General features: G+C 44.9%; 1 protein-coding gene across 4 annotated transcripts in view; it reads right to left on the bottom strand.

Annotated features, from left to right (window-relative positions):
* Positions 1–24,479, bottom strand: part of LOC133355754 (phosphatidylinositol 5-phosphate 4-kinase type-2 alpha-like) — a 225,429-nt gene that overhangs the window by 166,446 nt on the left and 34,504 nt on the right. The gene's annotated exons all lie outside the window — the stretch shown is intronic.

Genomic DNA, 24,479 nt, shown 5'->3' with positions numbered 1-24,479 from the left:
ACGCAGGTTTCATTCCTGTGAACAATTCACTCAGGACGTGCCTGCGTCCTATCAAGATCTTGTAAGCTAAGCAGAGCCTGCGCCTGGCCTTGTGCTTGGATAAGTGACCACCATGCATAGCAGATCTGAAAGGCAGCTGCGTGGCTACATAGTGGGCAGTGCAGTAAAATGCATTGCTGTAATGCACTTCTGTGCTCCTACCACTCTGCTCCTGATTTTGCCAAAACATCAGCAAGCGTGGCGAGGTACGGTCCAATAAAATACCCACAATGAAACACGGTGTGGGGCGGCCCTCATTCAACGGCAAGTTTTTTTAAATGGCGCTGTGCACGTTGTCTCTAAATAAAGGACCGGTTTATATAACATTATTTTTCTGAATAAACACCTTAGAAAATATTAGCAACACAGGTGTTGATGGTGCAGAGGGCAGAACTGCAAAGCAAAAAAATTGGCAAACCCCTCGGCACAAAAATGTATTGGGCAACAATATCAATTATTCAAACCGAGACATTATACAAAAAACATTGAACTCGTAATAAACTTTAGAACTTTGAGTTTCATATTTCTCAGATTTTCAAGTTATTATTAGATGTGTATATTGCCCCAAACGTTACACCTCCTAATCGTTATAATTAAAATGTCGCACGATGCAGCGTTGTGGACACAAAACTGTGCACAAGGGTACGGACTGTTCTCTCTGCGTCTCTCCAGCGAGAGGGTGAGATGCAGCAGCCGCTTATACTGGTAGGAACCTCCTGGTTCCACCAGCCCACAGGGGATTATGGTGTCTGTCCGTCGTGCATCCAAAAATGGGAGGGGTGGGGCTGGGTGGAGAGGGGAGGGTGGGGAGGGGCTGGGTGGGGCTGGGTGGGGGGTGGGAGGGGTGGGGCTGGGTGGGGAGGGGCTGGTCACCCCGTGGTGCCCTTATAAAACTCAACGTTTAACCTACTCACGCCGGCTTGTGCCCGCCCTCACAGTCGGCCATATTTGCAGAATACACCACGCCGCCGTTGACCCTGGCCATTGACCGAGCAACCCAACGTTCCTACCAGCTCCCTCCGCAGGAATGTGTTGTGCTGTGTCTATCACCCTTACTACAAGATAAATACAAACACGCTAAAACTAAACTAGTTTTTATTTTACTGGGTAAGGCCCACTGATGAGAGACCTGGCTATCACAAACGATAGCTCAACGAAGTGGCTTATCAAGTGGAAACTTATGGTCGCAGCCAAATACTCTCAACGCACATCTCTAAATTTGGAGGGAAAAACCAGAGGACCAGGAAAAAAATCCACACGACCACAGGGAGAACATTCAAACTCCAAATATACAAGCGTCAGTCTCGGGATCAAACCAACAGCCTCCTGTATACCGGACAAGTGAGTTAACATCTCGCCACCGTGGTGCCCACACACCATCAAGAGCTATGATCAACCCACTGCTGGATGAAAGTCTCCCCCACACCATCATCATCTATCATGGTCGTGAGTGCTTGTGCTTCTCATTCAGACTTTGTCTTACGACCACACTTCGGCTGTCCGTGGCTGAACGATGACGGACTGCGCAGAACAACGAGCAGCAGCAGCATTTCCCCTGCACGCCGGTGGAGATGAGAGGCACCAGCCCCTTGAGCGAAAGCATCGGCTGCACTGTCAGCAACAGTTGCTGCTCGTCCGCCAGATGGGATTTGTGTTGTGCTGTTGCCGATCGGCTTTTTATTTCCCTTTGTTCTTCAACTCTCTTGACGGAGTGGGCTAAACAGCAAACTTCTCCACTGCTTACGGGTTGGCTGACATTTCCTCCCATGTGTTCCCATATTGATATTGGCTGTCTTGAGTTATTTTACAACTTGATACTTGCTTGCAAACATTCACCTACAGCCACCCCCCTCAGCCCCATTCTGGACTGGGCTCCATGCCAATTTTTTTTACGGAATGCCAGTGCTGACAGTGACCCCAAATGTCCTTTACAGTGGGAAAATGTCAACCTGTCAGCGTTTACGCTTAACGAACGCACCACAAGAATACGACAGAAATAAATTAGGAAGATTCAGGTGATTTTTTTTGTATATAAACACTAAATTCAAGTGGAACATTTGGAAGTTCCGATGTTGCACATTATCAGGCAATCTGAACAGCTAATGAAACTCACCAAATGAGACAAGAAACATCATAGGGAGCAAATAGAAATTCAAGGCACTTGCTTTCTTTGATACCACAAATAAGCGAGAGATGAATGTGCAAGCGCAAGTAAAATGTTCCGGCATGAGAGCCATGAGACATTAATCCGATGTAATTGACAACTCCTCAGTTCACGGCATTTTCACAAGGCGCACCTGGCGCGCACACCCACATATTCATGGAAATGAAACACAGGGCGGACTGACTGCACTTTCTCTCAGCAATGCTCACACGGCCTCAACAAAGATTGTAACTTTGAATCCTGTAAAATTAAACCAATCCCCCATTGTTAAAAGGGTGCCTATGAGCCATTAAAATTCAAATGTTGGGTTGTGTTTATCTTCATCATTTGGATATCCACATTCTTTTAAAAGGGGGTTTCTTATATATTTTATTACATATATAAAGTGCCCTTACTATCAAACCATGTAATTCAAATATTATATATCCATCTTTTCACGTAAATAATAAAAGCATTGCTCTTACACAACAACCATCAGCCGCATGGCCTTCTGGCAAGCACATCATCTCAGTAGCGCATTGTTTTCTAGACAGGCAAACACTCTGCAATAATGACGACACGACACACAGTGTCTCATCAGCAGAATGGAGCTCGCTTGAATCAATGCTGGTGGTGACCTACCGATCGTACAGGTAGGGGGACCCCCCCCCCCCCACCGGCCCCCTCTCATTCTACACTGAATTATACAGCGATAACATAACTCAAATCCATAATATTTTTTTTGCGTTGAATAGCGTGAATATAAATGTGTCGTTAAACCCGCCACCACCCAACACAGCCAATGAGTAAGGGTTGTCACGTAAACAAAACGTGCCAATTCGTCACTAGTACAGCACACCTGTGGTGTGTTGGACAGTAAACCCCCACAACATTCACCATTCAAGAACGACGTTTCGCCGGTAATTACAACCAGCGGCATCAGGCGACAGCCAGTTGTGGAGAAACCCAATTGTGGATAACACTGGTCACGAAAGCCTACGTGTAAAATAAAACTCTAAATAATCACTCGCATCGATGTGGAGAATACACACGCAGGGGAAGCACGCATGAACATTTTCTGCTCGTATTCTTTTACCCATTCTTCGTAGCAACGCCACTGGAGAGAATATGTACTATTGAAAGAGCAAGATGCGAGGTTTTTCTTTCTCTAAAACACAGGATTAGCAAATCCATTGTTGACATTCAACACTACTCGATAATAAAAAAAAACACACACAAAACAACAAGACAGATTCTATAACATGACGAATGGAAGTTGATCTGTTGATCCCGCGGCTCAAATTGCCTGCAACCGCACGAGCCGGCAGTACACGTTGTCAAAAACGCACCACTCGCCGCCAATTGCTTCGATTTGCCAGAGTTCGGAATCAAAAGGCACAAGTGAGATAGCATTATGAGGAGAGGGCCGTCAAAATAATAACGACGATAACGATAATACGCACACGCCTACGCAAACATAAATAAATAACAACTCTGGAGTGACGGCACGGATGCACAAGAAACACAAAGTGGTTAATAATGCTGTGCTGATAAGCCATCATTAAACGGTGCTTCATAATGTCTCAATGTATAATAAAAAAAATATACTGTATACATTAAAACCTATTTAAAGCAGTACATGACAGCTTTTCAAGACAGCAAAAATTGCATACAACATTGCAAGATATTCCAAACAGAGAAATAAACCAACAATACTTAATCAGCCATGAAAACACATGCTACCGTACCCTCTGTAAAGTAAGACGCTCTCCAATCTAAGTGAAAGACAGACACACACTCGTGGACCACATGATAAGCCCTAAGATTGGCTCCGAGCACCGAACAGTTCAGGAAACTCTGCAAGATTTTTTATTATTTTAGCTTTGCCTTGGGTATGTCCTCTCTCATTTTGTTATGTTTGCGTGTCTTTATTTTATAAGTAGCACTGCCTTCGTTTAATTCATACTGTAAAGTCTTGTGAAACACTCTTAAGTGGGGGCAAGTTTTTACTGAAAAAATAATTTGAATAACGGATAAGACGCACCCACAACTTTTGCTGTAAAATGCACTGGAAAGAGTGCATCTTATAATCTGGAGAACGCAGCGAGCTGCCTACGAAAAGCAATTTGTGACATCTTTGGGGAAAATTACACAACAAACTGTACTGTTAATTTACACAGAAGGGAAAAGGGTTTGAGGGGCTGTAAGAAGTACAATGTTGCAGTGGTGTACTGTACCTTTAGCTTGGGGTACACCACTTAAAAGCTCCCCTTATACGATACTCTTTGGTTCTTTCGGTAAAGTCACATAGGTACAAAATGTAGTAAATCACGACGTTTCAGGCACAACGCAAGCTTGTGTTGCGCCCGAAACGTAGTAATTTATTGTATTTCATACCTACGTGACTTTACCGAAAGAACCAAGAGTATGGATTCCTGCAGTCACGAAAGCTTCAAATCAAGATTCCCCTGAAACTCTTCACACAGATGTCAGGTCGCGGTGTGGTGGGGGAGCGGTGGGGAGCGGTGGTGCGGCGGTTAGCGCACTGTTGCTACGAAACCGGCGACCCGAGTTCGATTAGCCACTCACGAAAAACATGGAGGATGAATATCTAAACCGGTGCTGGGCCGCCCCTATGTCGACTCAGCCTTAAATTAATACCTGGTGCAGTACCTGGTGCGGTGTGTAAACGTCAGCACTGGGGAGACAAAGGCGGCCGGGCGTGGTGCTGGCCACCCACCCCCTCGTATGCCCTGCCGGCTTTCCCTAACAGCACTTTCCAAAACAGCCTTAGGCTATACGGGGGTCTTTGTCTTTGGGGGAGCTGTTGTGGCCCAAGTAAAGGCTGGCAGGGAACATGTCGCAGCTTCGCATTTAGTTTTCTTTTAAGTCCTTGTGATAACTATTGGTATACCCAAGAAATATTGACTGTCCGTCACCCGTTGGAAACGTCACCTTTTTCAGGAAAAAACCAACAAGAGCCTGAAACCGAGCGACAAGAAACTAAGCCGACCTCTTACCAATGTCACGCATGTGTACCATTTGTGGGCAGGATTGTCGACAAAATAATCTCCAATCTCTTCAACAAGACTGACGGCTCTCCTTCATGGACTGGCTTAGCGGTTTTTTGTGTTGTTGTTGCACTTTTAAGTGCTGTGATTCACACATTGGCAGAGGGCCACGTGAAGCCCAGAGGGAACATGTTTTCTCGTGCGTTCTTTTCTATCAGCTCCACAAAAAGACAGATCGTTCCTGTCGGATTTAAATGGCCCTCCACCAACAAAGTGGAACACACCTGTGGATTTAATTTTTTTTTTTGTTTTCCACCGCAGGTCTCTTTTGCCAGATTTTTTTTTCTAAACGGGTTTCAAACATGGCAACACAATCATTAATTTCTTTAAAGCTTTACAACTATTCGTCTTTGTGGGAACGGCGCTTTAGCTGGGCGGTTGTGGCTATGCACGCCTGCAATCCGGCACTGCGGATGCAGGGGGTTGACGGATCACACGAATGTCGTAAAACCTCCTTCCAGTGGGCGTCTCATCATAGGCTATCCCTCGCAATCAAGGATGCTTGTCTTCCATAAAAAAAGTTGGATTATATGTGGGTCCGAAGACAGCTGAAGAGACCAATTAAGGATTGACAGATTCTGCCGCAGCTCGGGCACGTGTCCCAGAAAGAGTGCTGGGTGGAACTGGATTGGTAAGTCGGGCTGCAGCGTGCTGTTTTCGTGCTGTTCCCGCCGTTCCCGCTTTTGCTCTTCCTGTGTCCAGGCGTCTAGGAGGGCAAAAATGTGGCCTCCACCTGTTCTGTCTGTATGGGATCGAGTGTTTCCCCCTCGTACGCTCCGTTTTACTCCCGTATGTAAACACTCATTGATTGGTCGATAGCACATTACTAAATAGACAACCGCAGAGCCGTTCCCTCTAAAGGAGAGTGAGCAAATACTGTTGCACGTTAAAGGTTGAAATTCTCTTTGTTCCAACTGTCCCTACATTCATTCGAGACCTTTTCCTGCCAGCAGCACGCATCACCCGACGCCCTTTGCCACGTGCCTCGCCCATGTAACCCATCAGTCTCACACAAGTGGGACGATGTGAAATGAATAGGAGCCATAACCTGAAATATCACTCATATAAAAAATAAAAAAATTATTTAAAAAGTGTTACTGACGAACATGTTAAGTATTGGTTATCTGTGCTTATGCGCCACTGTCAACGCAGCATCGCAAAGTAATTTGATCATATAGCGTTTGTGTTGGTGCCTTTGATGCGTGAGATTTTTTGAGGCACTCCATTTTCCTCCCACATGCAAAACATTCATTATTTTTATTATATTTGCATGGCTGAGCTTATAGTTTTCCATAATTGACAGAATTATGCTGAGCATGTTTTTTGGCTTATATCGGAGTAATTTTTTAAGTCTTACATTCTCGACATCTTTTATAACAGGAAATCCAAGTCAAGAGGGATTGTAGCAGAATGTGAAAGGGAATCTCGGACCAGAGGGAGTTGGTGGAGCAATGGGAGGTTGTTAGTGCAGGAAGCTAGGGCAGCAGGGTGGCGCAGCAATAACACCTCGCAGCAAGAAGGCCCAGGGTTTGTTTCCAGACTCGGGCACCTTGCTGTGTAGAGTTTGTATGTTCTGCATGGGTTTAGTCTGCTGCTTGTGTTAAGTTTGTTGTCCTTCCCCGCACCTCCGATTAGCACGGCTGGCTACGTACGGAGCGAAAGAAGTTAATCACACATACATCGACTGGACATTTCTAAAATACTGGACATCTGTGAAAAAAGTGTTTTATCGGTCATCAGATTCCAACAGGAAAATATTCTGATTCTAATACGTGGGTTTCCTCGAGGTTCTGTGGCTTCCTCCCATAGTAAAAAAAAAACATTGTAACTGATATAAGACAAACATCCCAATGCTCAAAAACTACCTCTAAATTAGTCAATTGGGATTACACACACCAACATTTTCCACGACCGTGAAAAACGAATAAGAAGAAGCCATACGAGCAATATTCAGATGCAAACCAGTTTCTGTAAACCTTAGCTAAAGCTTACAGCAACCGAGCAAAATAATCGTAACAGTATGCCGTGGGCAAATCAGACATTTCCGACATTTCAAGACCTTAATAGAAGCGGGTAATCACGGCCATAATCGTCAAGGTCGGTTTTTTTTCACTACTTAGGCACGACAGATAGAGCCAATTAGTCCGGCAATTCAGAACGAGATAATTGTCCGTATTTCTTGACGAAGGGAGCAACGCCCGCAAAACGCCACGGTGTGTGGGACGTTGCTCGGACAGAGTCGGCGTTTTTCGTCATTGCTGGAAATGGTGGGTGACGTTTGCGTTCAAATTCTCGTCTGAACGACCTTAACATTTAATTATTCCATGAATATTCCATATCTTCCAACGCTGTAGAGAAAATTGGCTTCGTAAATGATAGCTAGTATGCATCGTTAAGATGATAGCGAAACGCTAACTTTGAAGCTTTGCTCATTTGTGGAACTGTCAATATGTAGCTTTACATCAGCTACTGCAGTCTTGACTGCTATATTGCCAGCATGTATAAACACATTATTATGATTGCAACAATTCGTTATTGCATTGGAGTAGTTTTTAAAGCTCTATTACCTTTTTTAATTCGATATGAGCATTTATGTTAGATTATAGTTAATCATAGTCCCTAATCTGAATAAATGCAATGAAATAGGACCAACTGTCAGTGTAAATTAGCGTTATGGTTCCTGTAGGCGAGCGTAAATGGATTAAATGATGCTACAGTATTATATTTTAGCTCCTCGTGTATTATCCTCCACATGTGCAATGTCTTACAAAAATAAGCATCGCCATTGGAATCGTTCCAAGTTTACATTCTTGGCTAGCATCCCCCCCCCCTTATGCTACCTTATGCTAATTCACACGAGACCTACGCAGATCTAAGCTCCAAATAATCAACGTTTGTCAGTCATAAACAAATACGATTTTTTAATATGCATCACATTTGTAGTCATACATTTACTCGGATGACACGACATTCTGCGTTAATAGTGTGTTTATTTACGTCCAGGCCCGCGCTTAAGTACCACTTAGAGCTGCAATCTGTCCACACTTGACCCGGACGGACAGTCTGCGAACTGGCATCTGTGTTCGGGGTAGCAGGAATTGATTCATGCTGAGATCTCGTGGTATTGAGCTGAACTTCATTATTACAGTTTACTGCAGGGTGTCGACAGATCTAGGCCAGGGGTCGGCAACCAAAATACCGATAAGAGCCATTTATTTTTGTTTTCAAATTCGGTAAAAGAAAACTCAATGTTTCAACATTGGAGTGAATAACGTCACGAAGCAGTCTTTATTTAAAGGGCCGCATGCGGCTCCGGAGGCCACGGGTTGCCGACCCCCGATCTAGGCCGACTGAGAAATATGTCCGGGATTGGTCCACAGTGGAGAAGGTGGTGACTCAAGTCTCACTCCTCGTACCAGCCAAACGACGGTGAAGTTTGGGGACTTGACTCGAAATAAGAAGGCCAAAGGTTAAATTCTCGCACTGGGGTCAACTCAGCCTTTGCATCCCTCCACCCCCTCCACTATAAATACAATTGAGGGCCATTGACACTGGATCATCTTAGGAAGAGAACGGCCACGGGAATTCCAAACATGAGCAATGGGTCGGTCATCTCCACTGGTGGTCGAGAGCTCGCACGTGGAGCCTGGCCCCACAGGGCCCACCGCCACCGAGGCGGCCATGTAAACTATAAAAAAAACTTTTATCTTACTAGGTAAGGCCCCACTGAGCTATATAGCTCTTTTTTAGAAGCAACCTGGCTATCACAAATAATAGCCCAACAAAGTGTCTTATCGTGTGGAAATTAATATCAGCCGAATACTCTCAATGAACGTTGATTCTAAGTGCGGAGGGGAACAACCAGAAGACCCATAGAAAAATCCACTCAACCTCGGCGAGAGAGAACACGCAAACTCCAAATATACAGCAGGCGGCAGGGGTCTGGATAGAATCCACGACCTCTTGTATACCAGGGGAGGTAGTTAACATCTCCTATCCACCGTGATGATGAGAGAGAGACACGCAAACTCCAAATATACAGCAGGCATCAGGGGTCTGGATAGAATCCACGACCTCCTGTATACCAGGCGAGGTAGTTAACATCTCCTATCCACCGTGATGATGAGAGAGAGACACGCAAACTCCAAATATACAGCAGGCGTCAGGGGTCTGGATAGAATCCACGACCTCCTGTATACCAGGCGAGGTAGTTAACATCTCCTATCCACCGTGGCACCCCCGAGGCCTACCAGGAGTGATCCCGCGACACAGGACATTTGCCAGCAAGGTTCCCAGCCACTATTCGTTTTCCTCCATCGTCGTGAAGATTTGTCCCCGGGCCATGTCCAATTGACCCTGCAGTGGAGTCAACTGCTTAGACCGGTGTTCCTCATCGCAAGGCCAGCAGGCCACTGGCGGCCCCTGGTGGCCTTTAGTGTGGTCCCTGACGTGCGGCCCCTGACAATATACAAATGTGAAAACACCCCCACCCCACCCCATCATCATGCTGTTCAACCCAACAGTTTTAAATGAATGTGTGGCGTTCCTCACACTGATGTCTTATCAACAAAAGTCGACCCCCTCTGAAAATTAGTGAAGAACATTGGTTTCGTCGGACACAAATTACACATTTACCCGTTCAGTGCATAGCCTTGATTCTGCAGTATTCTGCCCACATTCCCCATGGACTTTTCCAGCTCTCTTTCCAAGTTGGCCCAAAATGTGATGGCCTCTCTTTCTGAGATGAGGTACCTTGACCACCAGGTTATTGCTAAATACCCTTCGGTGGTGCCAAAAGCCTGAACGGGAGCAGAGAAAAGTGTCTCTCCAGTACCTCCAGCCTGAGATATAGAAGCCGAGGAGTCCCCATCTTGAACAGCCTTTCCAAATGTACAGATTTAGTCTTCTTGGGTCTAGGTTCACGCTCTGAAGCCTCCTGAGTCCTCCATCACCATAAAGAATCTAGAATAACTTTCGAGCCCCATTAACTACCCTCGGGACTTCCTCCGTAGCTCCTATTTCTAGAAGCCTCACGTGTTTTGGATACCAAGGCCTCCTTCTCTGCGGAATCTTGTCCCCCCCCCACCCCCCCTGCATCCCGCTCCCCAACACCCCCCCCGCCCCCAAGAGATTATACCCCCTGACTGCTTTGGTGGAAAAACCAGGGGAGCTCCAGGTCGTAAGTAACCCTTCCAGCACTATCTGGAGGAGCCATCTGTATATTAAAGAGTTGTATTGTTACCAGACCACGATGAGTGCGATCCCTCTTCGACGAGACACGTTAGGAAGGTGCCGAAAAAATAAAATAACCAGAGGAGGACGACTCCTCTAACCAACAGGCAGGGCGACCTCTCCTTGTACCTCGCCCTCACGGGTGATGGCTTGTATGAAAGGGGGGGGTCTGAATTGTGTTCATGAAGCCAACATCGTTTGTGTTCTTCTGAAATAAGTGACCAGAGTGTAGGCTGATAGCTCTCTCGCCTCTCCTCCGGCTCCTTATCCTGCTCTTCCAAAGGCTGCTTCAAGCGCCTTCCAAAACAGCGCCCTGCCTTCGTCTCTCATGGAATGAAACTAAACCTATAAACCAAACTATTATTTATTTTACCAGGAAAGGCCCACTGAGCTATGTAGTGCATTTTCAGAAGCGACATGGCCCTCACAGATGATAGCCCAATGAAGTGGCTTATCGTGTGGAAATTTCTAGTAATCATACTGTTAATGCATATTGATTCTAATTGTAGAAGGGAAAAACCGGAGGACCTGGAAAATAATCCACGCGACCACGAGAACATGGAAACTTCAAATATACAGGAGGCATCAGGGGTCAGGATCGAACCTACGACCTCCTGTATACCAGGCGAGGTAGTTAACATCTCACCGCGCCACTGAGCGACCTTCAACGTCCTCAACAACAACGGTCGACTTGTGACCACCAATGATACCATTGCCCTTGGCATTGCAGTTTGCCACATCAAGCCCACCATTTGTAGAAAATGGCATGGACAATCTCGTGTCCTCATACGCTCTCTTGACCAGGGCTATTGTTTGCTTCGGCCTTGAAACCCTTCACAAGCTTTTTTCGCGAGAGTCTGCGCATAGACCACACGCAATCCCACCCTAACACTAATGACACGGCCGAGATAGCCTACGTGGCTTCTTTCTCCACCGCCAGTCCGCGTCCTACGCCAGGACTAGGTTCCTCTAATCGCCGATGGCGTGCAAGGCTTGCTCCGCCTAGCCAGCGGCACGTCCACTCAAAGGAAGGGCTGCCAAGGCCCCCACTCCCGAACCTCTGGCACACACAGCTTAGCGCTTCTGAACCGACTTTGAAATCTTGAAACTCTGAGCAGGTTTCTCCCTCTCACATCTCATCTTGTTGAGCGTACCGCTGGTCTAAATAAACGGAGGGAGCTCTATCTTTTCTGACCCCTCTGGCCTCACAAAGGGAGTCGCAAAGCAGCCGTGACATTGGGGTGGGCCACTTCCTGCCCCTTCGCGACCGTGGTGGCTCTCTCCCACGCCACCGCTGCACACATTGCCTGGCCGCGGGATTTGGGAGCCAAATGCGGAGAGCCCGCCTGTGCTCTGTCATTGTGCACCCGCACTGGGAGAACACCGCGCGTTACATGCACTCGTGCATCGAGTGCCGTGTCCAAGGCAGCGAAAACACGAGGAGTGCAGGTCGCTCGGTTTGAGAGATGATCCGCACTCCTCACATCTCGCACCTCTGATTAGCACGGTTGGCTACGTATGGTGCAAAATAAATTAAACATACATACATCTCACTGCACATACGACCGTACTTTACTGTACGCCACACTAGCGCTAACGTAAATTAATTGATCATACTTTATAATTATCGCCAATTATTTATGTATTTGTTTTAACCCTCCATCGTACCGCGTTGGCTGTAATTCACGTAGCCCTGGCCGCTAATGGTATACACAACCATTTTTACGTCCCCACCGAACATATAGGGTGACAAACCCCACAAAAAGCCCTAAATATTGCAGAAGCCACTCCTTCCTGTCCGTCCCCTATAGCCGTTTCGTGATCACTAGGTACCCTCTACCGCTGTCATTCGTTCCTGAATCCTTGTACGCCCCTGCCATCTAAATCATCCCGTCACCATTTTGTACGCCATGTCAAGCGCCTTGATGAGCTGAGGCGCTCGATAAATATAAATTAGATTACAACGGAGATCGTATGCGATGAAGTCTGAGCGTGTCAGCAATTGCCGTACAAATAACATCCCAAACCTTTGTGTGTGGCTCTCTTGTTCCTGAACTTTAACCCTATAACCACTGGACAAACCGACTAGAGGTATCAAGATAGGGTAGAATTATAACAAGGTGGCAGTGTATGCTGATGCCGAAATAACATTTATGCTAATTATCATCAGTCCATTAATGCCTCGCAGCAGCTTAGCTACAGGATGACACTTCCATAGGGTTACAGTTCAGTACAAAGGCTTCCTAACCATGTAAGCTACACAGTCTATCAGTTTTTAGTAATATTGCATTTGGGCCAGCACACAATGACCTTTTGGGAATGGGTGTCATATGGTCATGAGCATCCACTTCAGCGCACACTTTGATAATGCCTTGAAGCTTTAACAAAGAGATAAAAGGCATCAAAGACACTGACATGAAAAGCCATGATGTTATCTCAGAGCATACTCGACTAGATAAAGCAGTGAAATTAATTACACTCGTTAAGTTAGCAGGCAGCTATATAGGATAATAGCCAGTGCGTTTTCCAGAGAGCTGGTTGTATAGGTTTAGCAATTTAATTTCCAAAAGCACCCAACGATGTATGCAGGATGATAACAAAGCTTGTCATTTTCTACAAAGTGGGTGTACAAATTATAATAAAAAAAGCATCCCCGTATAACTGTGGTGATTATAGCTGGGTATAACTGTGAAATACAAGTGCCTTAACGAAGGATTGCAAGGCTGCCAATGTTCGATCACCGTTTGGCGGTCCACTCAACCAATCATCCCTACAAGGTCTGGATGCATATCAGTGCCACATTGTGATAAGCTAATAACACTGGGCCCTCCCTCATAGATAGCAATGTGGAATGTCTGCCAATGGCTCAGAGCCATCAAAAGAGATGGCTGCTACCCCCCCCACCCACTACCCTCCCTCCCCCCTACACGTTCTGAGAAGGCACTTTGAATTTAAGATATGGTGACCAAGACATGTCTTGCAATAAAACCCATGCATCTCACTGGGCTCACAAGTAAACAATGTTTTCCACGTATGGCCAATAAAACTCCATTTGAGTGTGAAGTGCAATGCTGCGCTTTGAGTAAAACATTGGAAATGTAACATTATGAAAATGTATTTCTTGTCACCTCTGAAGTTAGCGAACTTTATGCATTTCCGTGAAATTGTTATTCAAAGGTTTAATGGCAATCAAGAAATTTCACTAACTGATAACAACTTTAATTGTAGGTCAGTTGAGACCACATTAATTAAAATATGGTCTTTCTGTTTTAGAAAGTTGCACTCATACAAATATACACAATCTATTCACCTAAACGTACTCTGCTAAAAAAACATCAATATATACAAATTCTCTAAAACAGTCAACAGAGAAAAGGAATCAGCCTAAACAATCAGATTAAACTGCATTCAAGATTGCAAGAACCAATCGTGGTTCTGCAATGTGTCACGTGATGAAATGGCCATGACAAATGAGCAGCAGACAGATCGCTTGGAAGTAGAATCTGTCTTCACTGTGACCGAGCATTTTGGCAATTGTTCGCAACCGGTGGAAATGACTTCTATGTATCCATACGTGCATAGCCATCCGTGCAAATCGGAGATATCAGCGATTCAGTTTCATGCAACCAAGTTGTGCAACTGATCACTCAGGTATCAACCCAGTTCAACACACACTCGTATAAACTCACACTGTGCTTTAGCCTTCTTCTAAAAGCTGTCTGTCCATAATGGGATTGGTTAAAGGAGACGAATTACAGATTGAACAATGTTTTTCATTATGATATACATTTTCTTGAGCCTCTCTATTTCGTGGAGGATTATATATGGTGCGGATTATATTCTAACACAATAATAGGATATGTCAATCACTCAAGACTGAATAATTAAGCAAAATACACGCAACCAAATTGAAATTCCTCGATTAAAACTAGAAGCGGGGATGATGTTAATTCCTCATGGTATGTACCGTTAGACACAAGATGAGTGTTTGTCATGTGGAAGAAAACCTGGAGCACCCGGAGGAAACCTAGACATATGAGGAGATAACACTCACAAGCTCCACACACAGATAGCTTAAATAATCAATTGCCAGATGCAGTCCTGTGAGTGGACAAAATCTCACGTTGGACTGCACCCACTCCTGCACTGCCACCTCCTGGCACCTTATGTAGCCCCTGCAGCACCCACAACCTACAGCACCTGTTGTGCACTGGTGGTCACAGATCTCACGATGACCTAGATCCGTGGAGATCGAGTGCATTGGGCACCGCGGTGGCGAGATGTTAACAACCCTCGCCCAGAAGGCAGGAAGTCCTGGGTTCGATCCCGACCCTGACGCCTGCTGTATATTTGGGGTTTGCGTGTTCTCTCTCCCATGGTCGCGTGGATTTTTCTCCGAGTCCTCCGGTTTTTCCCTCCATATTTAGAATCAACATGCGTTGAGGACTTGGCTGCTATAAATTTCCACATGATAAGCCACTTAATTGAGCTATCATTGAACCATCATTTGTGATAGCCAGGTCGAGCTACATAGCTCTGTGGGCCTTACCTGGTAAAATAAAAATGTAAAGTTTAGAAAAAGAAATCAGGGTTATTTGGTCAGCGGTGACCAGGGTGCCAGGATTGATCAAAAAAATCTGTTAAACATGAGAACAGTGCCCTCCTGTTGAGCTAAAGATCACCAACGGAGGTTTTTGGATCAAGGTTACAAAGCATTCGGTGGAAGCAGACCTGTGCAGCGTCCTGCACACGCGCCCAAGTTACGAGTCCAATTCATTGAGGCCCAGCTAAAAACAGGATGACAGCTGTCACCTAAAAATACCCACCGAGGCAAGCCAGGAAACAGGCCTCACAAAAGGGGGTAGAGAGACATGGGAACTGCCTTCCAGAAGAAATGCAAGGATTGCCCCCGCCCACCGTCCGCATGTACGTTATGATCATTCTTTGTGTTAATAAAACTGGCGTATCCCAGGAAAGCCTCACCCACAGTGGTACCAAGGACTCTTTTTTCCAGGAGTGGCCCCTAGATGGGGCCGCCGGGTTTACAACGTGCAGAGCACTAACCATTGCGCTACACCCCATGTTTAATATACACAATATTTAAAATATTAAATTGTGAAAAAAATTCTAAAGCACTTAATTTTTTTTTATCTAGCGAATGCTATTTCACGCGACTTTCCACAGTCAAAACACCAGACACATTGACTATATATATTTTGATAAATAATTAAATGTTCTTTGAGTGGGCGTTAGTCCACATGACCACAGTATTTTATGAACCAGCCGATTCAGGTACACAACACAGAGGGCATGTAAGAAGGTTGACACCAGCATACACACATGCGTTTTTTACAGTGCAATGGAAACCTGTCAAAACCGCATGTTTCAATAAACTGTTTAAATAAACTTTACAACCCCCTTGTGTCTTCCTAAGCTCGGATACCCCAGTAAGAGAAAAGGAAGGGGGATTTAATTGTAACATTTATTGTAAATGTTGTGGGTTCACTCTCCAACACATCGGTGTGCTTGACTAGTAATGAACCAGCATGTTTTCTTTAAGTGGCCAACCTTACTAGTTGACTGTGTCAGGTGGTGGTGGGTTTAACGACACATTTATATTTGCGCGATCCAACTATTAAGGACAAAATGTATGTTGTGTTTTATTATTGAATGCAAATTTAATGTTGAACACATTTTAAATTCTGGTGAGGGTTTGACTAAACGTGTAATTTCCCCAGGGGTAACAAAATAAGTAACACCGTGGAAAGTCAACAAAGGGAGGCTTTCCTGGGGACATCTTCCCCTACCATAGGAATATGGAATTTCCAACAAGCACTCAGAGCCTCTGTCAGAGATAATTGCCAACCCACACTCATCAGCGCCGGGACAGAAAATAATATATATAATTTTTTACCCCTTGTATTATCTTGCCAATCAAAGCAGCTATTTTAATTATTTGTATACACTTACATTCATGTATGGCCGTTAGTTGTTAATGTATGTACGATTAATAATGTATGTACGAGTACAATTAAGCAGGGCAATGCTGTCCCCTCCCCAATGTGCGGTCCAACATGCAAAACAAAAACCTCCAATGAGCACGGTTGGCTACATACAGTGCGATAAGAGGTTCAACACACATCCAGGCACATTTCCAGTGCTATCTTGTACTCAATGTTCACATTTCTAGTGCTATTACGTTGTAAAAACGAATATTACTCGTGCAATAGGTTATGCCAAATTTATGCTATATTCGTCGTGCAAATAATGCCACGCAAAGTAAATTGCTTGGATAAATTCTAAGACTATTCATGTACCATCAGCACAGATCGCCCCTTTTAAACGAGGTCAAAGCAAATCCAAACCTGTGATCATGTTCGTTGCCTTCAAGAAAACAAAATGTGAATCCAATAACGTACAACACACTCCGGGAGAGATAAATTGAACTTTACTGTTATATTTCTGAGGAGGTCAAATGAGGTGAATTACTTCCATATTTCAACGATTTGTGGAAAAACCCACAAGCATGACTTTTACAACAGAACAAAACTTTTACATGTGTATGCAGGAAACGGTGAGACACTTTATAGAATTGAAATACCAAACTACCTTGTTTCATGCCTTGGTTTCCCATCTATTATTCAGAGGGCACAGGATCGTGAAACTCCAATACACACCCCGCGGCACAAGGTGTGCTGACGATAGGAAAGAAGACCTCGGAGTGACAACACAAAGATCCCCCGTATAGCCTTCACAGACTGTTGGGGCAAGTGCTGTTAGCGAGCACCTATGAAGGCTGGCACGGCACACGAGAAAGGGTGGGTGGACAACACCACGCCCGCCCGCCTGCCTTTGTCTCCCTAGTGATGTCTACACACCACACCAGGTACTCATTTGAGGCTGAGTCGACCTAGGGGAGGCCCAGGACCGGTTCAGATAATCGTGACTGATATTGGCCGTGAGCAGGAATCGAACCCGGGTCGCCAGGTTTGTAGCACAGCGCGCTAACCGCTACACTACTGCTCCCCACTTCGGGGTGAACTACTACCGCTCTCTACCCCTGGGTGAACGCACAGACGGACACACACGGGGGGTTGATAACGTTATGACCCGTTTTGAGTTGGTGGCCAAACATACAAGGCCTGCGTGCATTGTACGTTGTGTGCCGGTGACCTCACAGGACATGAAGTGGGCGGGGCTAGTGATGATAAAGTGAGAAATTTGCATGTCAATGTAAGATCGGAGAGCTACCTCCACGACCAGGGCGCGGAGGTGGCCATTGTATTGTGAGAGATTAGCATGAGAATATATTTTCCCCTTTTATCTGGCAATAAAACAGGTGTTAAGATTTTAAAACACCAAACTGAAACCTTTTACAAGGAATCATGTCTGCATTAACCACAATACTTCGACCGAGAAGATGGCTACAAACTGAGCAATCATTGGAAGGAAGCTATTAACCAGTGTAAGTCATAACTGGCTGTGATGTTTCCATCCTACCTTCTGATGTTAGTTATTTTCGATTCTCTGATTTTACATTAACAGGTTAAATGTCTCACACTAACAGCCACCGTCGCTCGTGTCCTCGGTGTGGCGATGGGCTCTGCGTTCTTACATTGACATGCTAATCTCTCACAATACAATGGCCACCTCCGCGCCCTGGTCGTGAAGGTAGCTCTCCGATCTTACATTTACATGCAAATCTCTCACTTTAACAACACTAGCCCCAGGGCACATATGCCCCGCCCACTTCGTTGTGCCGCCGGAGCGCTTGTGCCACGCCAAATTTTGAAACCTTCCCCCTCTTTCCTCCTGAAGACAATCGCTTTTGTTGTGATCGAAACGTCGTGTTTTTTGTTTTTTTATTTTAAAATTTTATTTTATTTGTATTACCGAAAGAACCAGGCTACAATCTACATTATAGACTGCTAGTACGCTCACTCAGTTTAATAACAATTGCTACAGTCTACATTAGAGACTGCTAATATGCTCACCAAGCTTAAATACCAGGCTACAGTAGACATTATAGACTGCCAGTACACTCACCAAGGTTAAAAACCAGGCTAGTCTACATTATAGACTACCAGTACACTCACCGAGGTTAAAAACCAGGCTACAGTCTCCATTGGTGTGTTTTTTTTTATTCACTTAATTTTTTCTTATTTTTTTCTATCTATGTGACTTTACTGAAAGAACTAAAGAATATTCTTAGGGCAGGTGTTAAGTGTGTTACAACTACAAGTGCTGGCATTAGGAAGCAATGGCGAAGCGGGGTGGCATGGGTCGACAGCATTAGCTGTGAAGACCCCAAATTGACCCCTTCCAAAATGACCGCTGCATACCGGTAAAAAGATCATTCACAATCTTTATTTTTGGAAAGACCCACCCACTCACGACTTCAACACAAATCTCACCTGCACACAACAATGCGAGGCACTGGACCTGGTCAATAAGTACCTCATTACCACCCCCCACACAACAGCCCCATGGTTTCTACCTTCTCAGAAAGTAGTGGTCCACACCCTCAACAGGTTCAGGACTGGTCACGGCCCATAACTCGCCAACTTCCACTGATGGAGCACAAGAGCTAGCCCCCTATGTGCCTGTGGGGTGGAGCAAACCGTGCACCACATCCGAGAAGTTCGCCCAATCCACAAACACTTAGAGGAGGCCTACTCACACCTCAACACACCAGGGCCGGTGCAACCACTTGGCTTAGGGAAATCATAATGTGAAGTTCGTTTGAAAAGCACGCACTGAATCAAGTTGGCGCATTCAGCCGAGCACGAATTTTTTAAAATCCCAAGCAGGGTGAACTAATAATGACTCCAAGTGATGGGAAGAGCTGATTGTCAATGATACATATTATAGGTTTGATCACCCTGCACAGAATTTAATTCAAGCCAATAGGAAGATAATTACACATCCAAGACGAATAACCATTTTTGTGGAACTGGCAGATAATTTCCAAGTTGCTGGTACATTGGTGGCTGATATATACGACAGATTGAAGAACCTACAAATAACTGTTGCAAGTCTTGGAGCACATGTAAGAGCTTCATAGCTCATCGGATTCCTCCAGGATATATAAAGATTCTGATTCGAAGCACAATCCATGGTTTGCCATTAGGACTACAACCCCTTGAGGTGTTGCGTTTGGATAGTACCCAGTGCACACTGCGCACTGTCAATCTTAATTGAATCATCTGACTTTTTATAAGGTGGCATTTGATTTTTGTTAAGAAGAACAAAAGTTTGCTGCAAAATATGAGCCGAAATAAAACAGCCTTGTCTCTTACGTCAAGAATTAGAGACACCGGATTCATCACCTTCGTGGTGGAAACGAGGTTTTGCAGAAATAGTTTGAAACGGCTTTTGGCAAACTACCACAATTGATGACAGCCAACAGGACAAGATGCCAGTTCCTTGCATTGCGATTTGCAAAAGTCAAGCTTGGCTTGCTCAATGATGCATTTGCAAATTGTTCCTTTGCAGCTTTGCAATTGGAAAGGGACGAGTGAGGCGGACAGTGCCACCATCACGTATACGATCTCTCTTTAGACGAGACTGCTGCTCGGCCGTTAAGGTTAAACCACGGTGGGGGAGTCACATTATTTCCCACAAAGAACTGAAATTTTGGATAAGTGTTCACATGCCAAGTAGTTTTTTTTTATATCATCAACAGCCATGGCACATTGATGCATATATGTTATGTATGTAATAGCTTGTGTGCCACATATTCACCAACTCGCTCACACGCCCATGCACTCACTCACCCATACACTCGCCCACACACCCATTCATCCACCCATTCACCAACACTCACACACCCATTCACCCACCCATTCGCCAACACACTCACTCACCCATGCACTCACTCACTTACCCATACACTCGCACACACACCCATCCACCCACCACCGCACACTCCCAATGAATGTGGCGCTGCTGTTGAGTTAATAAACCAACGCATTGTCAGAAGAAAAAAAACCTTGCGTGCCAAAAGCAAGCAAGAATAATAGTCATGGAGCCCATCACACTCAACACTGCTGTATCGCCAATTAGTGAGGAACCAATCTCAGGTACTGGGCCAGTCTTGAGACAAAATCTGGGGTATGGATGAACTCTGTTGAACTTGCTGCGCACCGTACGTAGCCAACAGTGCTAATCGGAGGTGCGGGGGAAGGACAACAAATGAAAATTCTAGATTTGAAGCTTTCGTGACTGCAAGAATTCATACTCTTAGGTTTTTTCGGTAAAGTCACGTAGGTAAAAAATTAAATTAATAAAAGTAATTTTTTTTACTTTTGTAGAGGAGTAGAGGAGAGTGGTGACGTCGCGTGCGCTGTCCGGTGCGGTGACATCACGGGACGTGGGGTCGCACGTGCTGGGCAGTGCACGTGATGTCACGCCTCAGAGGGTATTTAAGGGAGACCCCGTGACGTAAGCGGGGTCACTATAGGAACGGGGATAGTAAACAGGGTGAAGAGGGAACCAGGGATAGTGAGAGGGATCAAATAGGGAGTCTGAGGAGAAGCCAGTGGTAGCCGAAGAGGTGCTTCTCTCTCCGGTCGGTGGAGTCGGCAGACTCCACGATCCGACACGAGAGAGAGACCGGAGCTAGCCGGCAGGGACACAGACTCAGAGTAGGACCCCTAGCCCCGAGTCGGTTGTGTACCCTGTGTAGTATTGACCAAGAGTAATAAACCCTGGCGGAAGCCCCTAACTTACCTCCGTCTCCGAGTACGTCCGTCGGTACTTCTCTACACTTTTATGAAAACACAAAAATCAGTACTAAAGAAATTAGTTTTCAATCTAGATGATTTAAAATTGCTATCGCTTCCTAATATTGGAAGAGCGTTTCAGATGGGGCGTTCAATGGGCAAGAGTGCTCGGTCGTGGCGTTACGAGGCGCCGTGGTCGGAGAGAGCGCTATTTCAAAACTGCAGAGAAAGTTGTACAATGTTGCTAGACAACCTAACCAAGACGGGACCACACATGCTAAATGAACTACAGTTGATCAACGATTATCCTGCACACGATTACCCGGCGGTTCTGGGCCAATCCGGCAAAACTGGCAAAACCGCTCCAAAGGTTGAAACCAATCCTGCTATCGGCACCATGTGTGCGTGGGGAAAAAAATAGTAGCTATGCTTGATTTCAGTGTAAAATATTATATACAATGAAAATACTGCAGGTATATACACTTTTCATGACTAATAACTACAGTAATAAAATATATATACAGTCTTATCCGGCGAAAAGTGCGTTGTGTAATTCGGCGTTTGCCAAAGCGCCGCTCTAAAGGCTGCATCAGTCAAGCAAGTTGTTGAAACAAGAGCGTAATACTAAATCACTCCATGCAGTGCCTTCGAGATTGGAGTGGTAAGTACGGTACAGTAAATACGGTAACTTTTACAGTATTTTGTCTATTTGCGTGTTTATTTATGCCAATTTCATACAGTAAACGAATTTAAAACACAAAAAACATATGCATAATACCGACAAATATAACATCATACAACAATGTGCAAAAAATAAGCTATTTTAAATAATGATTTAGTGATTATCTGTCGTTTTTGAAAATATGGCGCCGCCACTACCTCCCCGAAGCCGCCGAACAATCGATGAACGACAAAACATGAACATCTGTCATCTTGAGAACACGATGGCACGACCTCCTACGAAACGCTCAGGCGAGGCAGCTCCTTTCACACCGTGAGCTCCGATGGTGTTCTGGGCCACGAGGTCGTTTCCACGGAAGAACACTCTGGAGAGGGCTTGGCCCACTGAAACGCAACCCCCTGGGGTATTTGAGCAGCGTTTGTTCAAAAAAGTTTCTTCTCAATACAATAACGACAGAAAATCAGCTGCACGACCAGCTTCATTTGCGGCGTGCCTTTTTTGTGGCCATGAACTGCTGTGGCCATCGAAATCACAAAAGGACAGCGATCCATGCACCGGCGTGTTGCTGACATACGAGCTCAAGTGGTATTTGTAGATTAGAAGAGAGAGTGTTGAGTAATCGTCTACATTTGGTGAGCGGTAAACACAGGAGATTAAGAGGCAGGCCAGTGGAAGACCAAACCCAGTGTCAGAGATCCCAAGATGAGGGCGGTTTGAAGCACAGACGCGATCCCTGGTGAATACAAACACTTCACCTTTGAACCAGAAAGTGAAAAAGGCCATAAGCTCTGTACATGAACTGTGTGAGGTCAGATGAATGAAAGATCTGCATTTCTGTTCAGAAAAGGGGATGGGGCTTAGTTATTTCAAGGTGATGTTGAACGGACGTAATGTTACTTTTAATACCCTGAAGTGGGAGCTTTTCTGTTTGCCACATTGGAGCAACTGATATGACTTATATATGTTGAACCGTACATAGCCAAACGTACAAATCGGAGATGTGGGGGAAGGACAACAAACTTAACACAAAAGAAATTAGTTTTTAACCTAGATGTATTATTTTCACTTATTAATTGGCTGAAAACAACTTAATATATAAAGAACTGCAGAGATTGGGCAATTGCTGACAGTGCCGGTTCACCATCTGGCTGCCTTCCAATTTGTCTGTGGTTCCTCAACAAGTGGGAGATTCAATTAGCACACATGACACAAATAGATAAAACTAAATATTGTTGTTTAAACTTTGTATTTTTTGTCAATATATCTCTATAAGGGAACATATTACCAATCTGACTGTCGCCTGATGAAGCTAGTTGTAATAACTGCGAAACATCGTACTCAGATTGTAAATGTTGTGGATTTGCTCTCCAACACACCGGTGTGCTGTACTAGTAACGAATTGGCATGTTCTGTTTACGTGACAAACCTTACTAATTGGCTGTGTCGGGTGGTGGTGGGTTGAACGACATATTTATATTTAAGTGATTTAACCCAAAAAAAAACCTATATTATGGATATTGTAGGATGTGGTTTTAAACGTTGTAAATGCAGTAAATTGTGATTTAAAACTAACACATTTTCAAATATAATCCTCATTTAAGACGTGGTTCCATTGACTGTTACACAGTATCATGATTGCTGTGCAATCGACCAAGAATGTCTCTTAACATGTTGGTCAAAAATTCCAGGCGACATAAAATTTCTTCCCTTAAGATACGAATATGATTGTTTTTTCTCATGTAAATAGCTGCTGTTGTTATCTTCCAGAAAAGCCATCCAGTGCATATCCAGTTCAGAAAAGTCAGGATTTAATGAATCTGTACTTATCTCACAGCTGGAGGGACAGCGGGGACTATGTTATCACGCTGCGCACCTATCGATCGGGTCACCCCATCATTGCTGCAAAAGCATTTGTCGGAGCTTTCTGCCAATTGGAAGTACAACGGCCTCCAATACGTTTGCTGTGCGATTAGAAACGAGCAACAGTGAAACCCTTCCTTCTGTCCCATCCATCGACACTTTAGTCTTCTTCCTCTACGCACTGTTCGATTTCACACGTCAAAAGTCAAAGAAGCCAAGGTGTGGAACGCGCACTTTGCTCCACCATTTAACGTATGTGCGTGTCATCAGTTTTTATTCGGATTCCGTTCTGACTACGTACGTCTACGTCGTCGCGACGGAACGGATTCGACTCCCAACGGAATCGGTAAAAGGCCATGCGGGAGGGCGTGTGGCACAGTTTAGTGCGAGCTATCGTAGAGTGCGGTGGTCGTGTCGCTACAGTTCTCTGTGGTGAGTACAGTGTCTTCAAAAACGGCAGGGGTGCGCCTCCGTAATTAATGCTGAAAATCTTGCACGTTCCGGGATTTAGGGGTGTACGGGACACCCACCCTGCAACTTGCAGACGTCTCAAAATGGGAAAGGTTAATTTACATTGTGCCTTATCAAAAAGCTAGCAGGCCAGTGAATTAATTAATTTAGTATCATGTATTTTGATAGAATCATCATCCAAAACACATTACATCCATTTGCTGTTCCAATGAGCATTAAAATGGTGCTCATCTCCCGTTTAACAACTCAAAGCCTGT

The sequence above is a fragment of the Lethenteron reissneri genome, chromosome 7 (assembly GCF_015708825.2).
Source record: "Lethenteron reissneri isolate LAM-NWPU_2019-01 chromosome 7, ASM1570882v1, whole genome shotgun sequence".
Taxonomy (NCBI): domain Eukaryota; kingdom Metazoa; phylum Chordata; class Hyperoartia; order Petromyzontiformes; family Petromyzontidae; genus Lethenteron; species Lethenteron reissneri.
The sequence above is the reverse complement of the archived record's forward strand: the minus strand, read 5'-3'. Positions and strand labels throughout refer to the sequence as shown.